The following is an 8462-nucleotide window of genomic DNA, read 5'->3' on the forward strand; positions in this document are numbered from 1 at the left end:
TCTACAGAGGTGGAAAGCAACGCCAATGTTAACCGTTGTCTTGATTACATCTTTTCCTCTACTTAAGTTAGCACGCTAACCAGCCGGTCAACTCACTGTAGCCGCCAATCTGCTCTTAAGAGGGCACTGCTCAGAGGGCGTATTACAACCTCTTGTACTGTAAACGTAAAGACGAATGAAGCTCTAGTCAAGCGACAATCACCACCATCTGCTCCTGATACGACACATGTTCGATGGCAGAGAAAACGTACAAATATCCCATTTAAAAGAGACTAAGAGTCTCCAGCCACGCTGGCGGCTCTGTGAGACTGTGCTTAGAAAAAGTCATCCTCTGGAAACCATGAATATTTTGTATCAATCCATTCAATAGATGTTGAGATATTTCACCAGGTAAGTGAAAACTTTGACTTCCTGGTGTAGCTTTAGAAAAGTCAGGAAGTCACAAAAATAATTATGATTAAGCTCTGGACATCATGAATGTCTGTATAAAATGTCAATCAAATTGTTGTGTAGAGAGGTCAGTCTGGCTCAAACAGGTGGACGAATGGAGAGACCAGCACTGCCATCCATATACATGCACAAGCTACGCAGGCAATATAAATGATAATATATATATAAGAATACATATACTGTTATTATTCAAGCAAATTTTCTTTTTCCACCTTTTTCTGCCTCCAGCAACTTTTAGGACAGAAATATTCAGAGCAATCCTGAAGATCTGGTGATCCCTTCCAGCCAAATTGTACACACACACACACACACACACACTGGCAGCCATCACAACAACTGCTCTACCTAAAGGGCAGAATTCCTCCAAGAATTTTCTCACTTCTTAACTTTGCCAGAAGCATAATTTCATCTCAATTTCCTATCTCAGTAAAGTGCTGCCATACAACAATGGGCTGAGATAAAATAGTTGACTCATTTCCATAATGGCTGCAAGTAACAGTGGGACTAATTAGTGATGAATGGCAAAACAAAAAGTCTGGTTTTCTGCACATTTTTGAAATACCCTAGTAATGGCTAATTATGTGAATCCATACCTGGCAGGAATCATATTTTACATTTTTGAACCTGTGCCTTGAGCTGAGACGCAGAGCCTAAAAAATTTCATTGCAGAGATAAAAAAAAAAAAAAAAGGTTTAAAGCATGAATTAGCAAACCCCCCATTAGCAATCTACAACTCCCACACATACAGTAACATGCAATTATGTAATTACCCTCTCAAAAAGCTGTTTATTTACAAGGAGATGATTGAAGTAAAAATGCTTCACTGTTCCCCTGTTGCCGGTTTATTTCATTTAATCCTCAAAAAAACAGCCAATTCAAAGCATCATCGTTTCCATCACTCTGAGGTCCGAATGTTGAAATTTAAATTTCTACCTCTTCAGGGGGATTTGGACTTCATATCTGGAGATGGTGCCTCTCCAGACATGAATCTGCGTTTCTTTTTCTGTGCCCAGGCGAGTACATTTATAGGTCAAGTTGGCTGATATCTGATTTGAGACACGAGCCCAGCCTTTTATCAAAGTGGAAAAGCTGGCCTTTCTGTCAACCTCTGTCTCGGTCTCCAGCCGCCTGTATTCTCCAGATTAGCCCGGGCAGCTGGCTCATTTTCTGACCTGAGCAACTCACCAGCAGAGAGGAACTGAGCTGAGGCTGAGAGTGAACGCAGAGTGAGGAGGAGATAGGTTGAAGAAATGTGAATAGGACAGAGCGAGAGAAAAGACGGTGTGAGATAGTCAGCGGTGCAGAGGAGCGGAGTAAGAGCGACCACTGACCGACAGAAGGACAGAGCCTTTACTTTATCTGTCATGAAATGTGGTGATGAAAGTGAGGACGAAACACCGGAAAACCTTCTTTAAATCCACTATTGTCTCATGGTAGTGTACATCCCGCCATGTTCTCAGCAGCGTTCAAATCCATTTCTAAAACCCACAAACTTTCCTACTATTCCTACCACCTATTACAGGTGAAATATAAGGCTCTTGATCACTTGGGGCAATTAATCAGACTTAATGCAGGTTCCTCTAAAGCCACTAAAAGCTTTATACAACTTTTTTCACATCTGTACTCCCCAACACCTGTAAACAGACTTTAATGTGTAAGGTTGGCGGCGTTCCCCTTTAAGAACCTTAAAGGCAACAGTATACTTCAAACAAAGGGCTTGTCAGATGGTTGGACAGCCTGGGAAACCCCTCCCCTGACACCTCTCTGATGCAACTTTCCAAACCTGACACTCTGACAAGTAAATTTGCTTCACAGATTATCCTGCCCCTCGCTATGACAGTGAGCTTTTCACACCACCATTGATTCTGGACATAGTGTAAAGCAAAAAAAAAAAAATTAAATCAGTATCATACTATACCCACATATTTGTGAATCTTTTGGTGCAATACACATCTGGGCCTTCAGCCAGTGTGGCCAATATACAGCATGATTGTAAAGAAAAAGGACGAGGAGTGCTACACTGGCTCCAACAGCTGTAATTTTGGTAATGAATTTTGTTTAAAAAAAAAAATCAGGTGCTCTTCAAGGCAAGTGGTTGAGTGAAAATGAAAAGAAAAATACAGACTTTCCAGCTTACTCGCTGAAGAAAATCCATGGTGTTGGTTAGAGGACTGTTTGAGTTGTAACATAATACAGCATGATTGTCAGATGCCAACAGCGAAGATCATTGTTACAAACCCAGTGCAAATATGTTTCTTGGCTATGTTACCATGGAGATGCTCACCATGTTACTCTCATCCTGCAAACTAGCCTTTGGTCAGCACATCAGAGAACTATCAAACATCTAAAATAACTTTATCCAGCCAACACTTACAAACCAACACAAAGGTAGCTTGCACAGTGTGTCAGTAAGCATACAACAAATTGCCACCAAGAAAAGCACAACAATTCATTACAGCTCTGCACAGTATGAATGAATGGATGACGGCTCCTGGTCATTGCATTCGTGTAATCAATCATCAGTGACTCCAACACTGCTGTAGATTTAAATCCCTGATCCAGCTCCATGAAGAGAAACCTGCACTCACCCATTAGATGTTCACCCGCCGGGCCTAGCGCTCAGCAAAGTCATAAAAACCACTGCTCAAGTCCAGATTCCTGCTCTGCTGTTTTCTACTGAGAGTAACCAAGCCTACTATCGTTAGCCTTTGTCGTCAGTTCAGCAGTAAACTCCTCCTGTTCCCTTCTATCCTTCCTCTTTTCCTCTTCTTTCTTGCTTGTTTGTTTGGGCTTGTTAAACATTATTCTGCAAACTAACAAAAATCGACGTCCACTCACGCAAATGATCAGAAACGACCTAACGACAGGGAGCGAGTTCATTGGTCAGATTAGGATTTCCCAGCAGGCCCTACATCATAACTTTTGAGAAGAAAATTACCAAATTAGATAAATAGTAGGTAGAAATAATATATAGTTTTCATCAAACATGCAGTTTTGGAAAATTTCAATAGGAAGAATAAAAATATAAAAGACTATGACTGAAAATCATAAGTGTTGATGGCCCTCTTATAGCTACTGGTCTCCTAATTACAGTGTCTTTCCAAAATGTATGTACATGTACATTACTTCTGGTTTGATAATTAAACTTGTTGCCATGGAGGTAACAATTTCGTAGGCAGCCATACTAAATTAAAGGAGCTTTTTTTTAAAAAAAAGAACTTTGCATTGTCTTCTTGCACTGATTGGACACTGTCCGGTTAGTCTGCTTTCCACAATGGGAATAACTTGAAGTGGTGCTCTCAGAGTTTACACAAATTAGCCAACCTGTCTACCCATGCATGTAAGACAAACTTCCAGTCAGTGAACAAGCAACAACAAATTGTATATGTGGGACTGAAATATTGAGTTATCTGTGGGGCGCCAGCCAATCAATTACAGCCACTGCTGGTGGAAAGCAAAGACAAAGCAATGAAGAGTTTTACATGACACTGGCAATATTTTTTTGTAATGTGAATTTATTTACTTTTGTGTTTAAAGTCTAAATTAAAATGAATCAAACTGGGAATGCATCTTTACTTTGTTTGCAGCTAAATCTGATTATTAATTTAGAGCCTCTGAGTGTAAGACAGTCCCTCCTTCTTTCTTTCACTTTACTCCTCCACTGACAGCTGCAGCTGTGGCTGGCTTTTTTATTCCCCTTTCCTAGTTTTTTTTTTAATCATAGATAAAGGGAGGTGAAGAGAAAAAAAATAAATAAATAAAAGAAAGACCTGACCCTCACACAGAGGGGATTCAGTTACTTTGTTGACATGCCCCCCATAGCACTAGAAGGGCCTGCAGATTTCAAACTGGCTGATAAGAGCGATCCCTTCTCTTGGCGCAAACAGCAGAAGAAATATGTCTGACACAGGAACCCAGAGGTACCTGAGCCTGTGTCTTTACAACTGACAAACCAGTGTTAGAGCAAACATCACAATGAGATGACAGCTGTAGATGCTGTCTGGACTGTCGGTCTCTTCCAGCAGAAAGAGCCAGTCAAAAACAGATGACGGCAGAGAGGAGGGTTTACCCTGACCCTGTACATAAGTGTACTCAGTGCTACAGGGAAGAAGCTGGCATCTCAGGTTGCTTCATGAGGACTCTGACGCAGCCAAAGTACACTACTGTATTTGCAACAGTATCAAGCCAGTACTGTCCTGATTCTTAACTTAACTTAAAATTGTGAGTGTCTTAAAAATGTACTGTAGCTGCACATTTGTATGCATGTGTTTGCTTTCAAGGAAACAGATGCATGCTTACATGTATTGAAGGCCTAGTCCGCACATATGTGGGTATTGATTAAAATAGGGGTTTTCTTCAATTCGGCCCCCTTTTTTTAAATTCCATCCCCATGAAAATGCAAAAACTTGCTGTTAAGCGCTGGTAAGAGCATGCCAAACAACAGGCGGCATTATGACCCTAACTGTAAAGCCATGGTGGCCAGTCTGAAGCCTGAAAAAAAAGTTCTTACCAGCTCCAGGTGGGTTAACAACAATGACGTCAAAAACTCTCTTTTCCCTGTGTACACATCAACACTGAAAACAGAGTTTCTGAATATCTTCACCCTGGAAAGAGTTTAAAAGTTGTTCATGTGGACTAGGCTTATGTTTGTTGAAAGCTGAAGATCTCTACATTTGTGGTTGTCACAGAAAACCTTTTCATTACCTGAATGTGTTTGTTTGTGTTACTTTAAAACTCAATGTCCTGCCTGTGTATTGCCATTTATTGCTTTGGATGAAACCACAAATGCAGGAATGTTTTGAATAAGCAGACCTTTTGGTGAAATTTTATCTGCTTTGCATAACCAGACCTTCAAAAAACATTTAAAAAACCTGTAGCCCATACACCTTGTAAATGCTGGTCTCTTTAACTTTTCCTAATGCAGAAATAAATGAGGAGGTCAGATACTGGCACCAAAGGGGAGTGTGCGATCTGATTCTGAAAACGCCTGCAATCGCTACAGCCAAACGGAGGTGAGTATGGTGGTACGAGTCCACTGAAACAAAGTGTAACAAATCAGTGACTTGTCTGGCATCAACCAGAATGATGTGCAATGGATGGAAGATAATAAACAAACTTTGACTGTAATTTCTTTTATGTATTCTGTCTCTGAATTTCTAGCACTATACAGGGATCTATGTAAAATGAAGAAAGATAAAAAGTTTGTGTATAACCCATCTTTGTTGTCTTTTTGTAGAGACATTTATCTTGTTGTATTTCCAATGCTTAAAGGCCTTAGAGTCGTATTAACATACATTAACAAGCATTTTGTATCTTTCTTAAATGATCATAATTTAAAATATTGGTGTGTGTTATTTGAGTGAATACAAACATTACTGGTGTCAACGCTGCATTCAAAGAGTATGAGAAGAGTGTGAGTGAGAAAACACATCCTCTCTTTTGATTCTGTTATTAGTGTTAGTGTCAATATTTCAAATTTAGGCTTTAGAAAGAACTCCAAGATGTGTTTTTTAAGCTGAATGTACTTAGATGGACAGTCAGCCCACATTTTTTCGGGCTGAATGATAAAAGGTTTCTGAAAGTACAACATCTCTGTAAAAGGAAGAAACCAGGCTGCAGCACAAATGCAGAGGTTAGAGCCCAGGGAAGAGCTATCTGGGGAGTGCTCCAATACCCTAGGGAAAGTAAAAGAGGTTGAAGCTGGTGCAGCTTGAACTTTAGGTTGCAGAACACGAGGTGAGATCCACAACGGTTGGCATGAAACAGCAAGGTGACTGCAGAAAGTAGCTACAGGCAGAAAGAATACAAGGTCACCTTGGAGAAACTGGAAAGTTGAATCCCAGAGGAGGATGTTCCTGAAGCAAGCGATGCATGATGTTCTTCCAAGCCCATCAAACAAGCCATCTGCTGGGGCAAGGTGAGAGCACCAAGATGCTATCTCTGCGCTCCATCATGCTAAATATAAGCATGTCAACATCCAATTGTTGCTAATGTGCATGTTGACATGCTAATGGTAGCTTTTCCTCTAGCCAAAGGCCATGTTACATTTTTGCACCAATACCACCAATTTATTTAGTAAATGCATTATACTAAATATTTAGAATAATAATTTTAATTTAATCTGATGACGAGGATCATTTGATATAGTATAAATATCCAGAACAGCTACTAAATAGATGTTATTGCCAGACTGACTGGTGTTTCCAGGGGCAAAAATGAACATTGAAAAAAAAAAATAAAAACTCCTTCAAGTGCTTTTAAGATATGGGTAGAGATTTAGAGTTCTGGAACCAGGCTTTAAGGATGGTAAAATGATGTGGATTGAATCAAGAAACATAAGCTTAATACTGGCATAATGGACACCTCCAATATCACTAAACTCTAAACATGAATTTTCATTAGTTTTAGACATATCCTGTCATGAAATGAATTGCTAGACAGGTGGAAATTTGGTAGCACTTCATAAGAAGTTCAGTTTCATAATTTTTAAAAACATGGTATAGTTTTTAAATCACTCTCCCAGGCAATGGCAGTTCCCCTTCACAATAAAAGCAGGTAAACAAATGTGTAACTGTGAGGGTGAGTGTGACAATCAATACACATTTATGTGTTATCACTGGGGATCGTGCACCTGTGATACAACACAATGATTTCAGTCAACCAAGCCAGTCCCCCCCCACCAGTTCTCCTTTGTTCTCTCTGCCATTTTTTTTCCATTATAACAACCTGTCCATTACTCTCTCCCTTTACCCCTTTCTATTTCTCTCTCCTGGAAAAGTAAACAAGCTCTTGTTGAGCAGCCCCACTCATTAGCCCCATTGGCTGGACAGCTTTCTCATAAAACAAGCTGGTGTTATGGCAACTCACACTTCACTGACTGTGCTGCACAGGACTGGTGTAAAATAGGTTCAATGGTTGTACAGAGGTTAAAGAATTTAAACCAGAAAGCTAAAAACCCAAGGTAATGAAGAGTCAGGAGATGAGAAAATAAATATTTAAGAGAGAGTTGTTCTCAGCCTGAAGCCAAGCTTTTGGGCAGATTTATGTGAAAAACATTTGATTCATTTATTGAAGGATTGTAGGAAAACAAATCTTTCCTCACATCACTGATATTCTTCATCACACCAGCTGCCTGTAGTTTATTTATTGCATTTCTTTGTGAAGAAAGGACATATTGTGCTGTCACACACACAGTCATCCATCCACCCAACCACGTACATACACATGCACACACAGTGTTGTTGCATTCACTGCTGTTGCAGAGGCAGGAAATGAAGGGACCCATATCACCCAGTAATAACACCGTGTTGATGATGAAGCTCTGACCATGGACAGAGGCAGAGATGGAAACACAATGATTCAGAGAACAGAACACTCTCACAACCTAATCAATACACACCAGTGTACTGCATCGACAGCCAGAACAGAAAACAATCCTACTCTGTTTGTAGCCCACACATGCATTCATTGCTCATGTCAATCTGGACTTTCTTGTCCAGTCAGTCACAATAAAACATCTGTGTTCTCTGTAGATGTGAAAACATGTACCTGTCTCACAAGGACAAGTAAGATGTAGTTTCATTTCTTTTTAGGCAGAACATCATCAATTTTTCAACCTAGAGGCAGAGTTGAAGAAATCCATTCAGTCATTCCATAAAGGATCATTATCAATGTGTTGTAATCATCTTTGACATAATTTACTACAAACTCCTGAACACAAACACACAGAGGGAAGATTTATGGATTTCCTTGTCTACACCTGCATTAGGTAAATGAAAACTATTGGAACAGGAGTAAATGTTACAGTAAACTCAAATGAATACAACACTGCCACCACATGGACAGAGTTAAAAATGACAACAACATAACAAATACACACTGGAACACAAGAATCCCAGAATAACAACAGGATAACAAACATAGCCTATCCAGTTGCTGTGTTCTCTATGGAACAGCTGCAGGCAGCTCAAATAAAAGGCTTGAAAACGTACTATCCCCAGCCGGGATGGACG

Source organism: Trachinotus anak, unplaced genomic scaffold (genome assembly GCF_046630095.1).
Source record: "Trachinotus anak isolate AG129_WGS33_773 ecotype Australia unplaced genomic scaffold, CSIRO_AGI_Tana_v1 ptg000015l, whole genome shotgun sequence".
Lineage (NCBI taxonomy): Eukaryota > Metazoa > Chordata > Actinopteri > Carangiformes > Carangidae > Trachinotus > Trachinotus anak.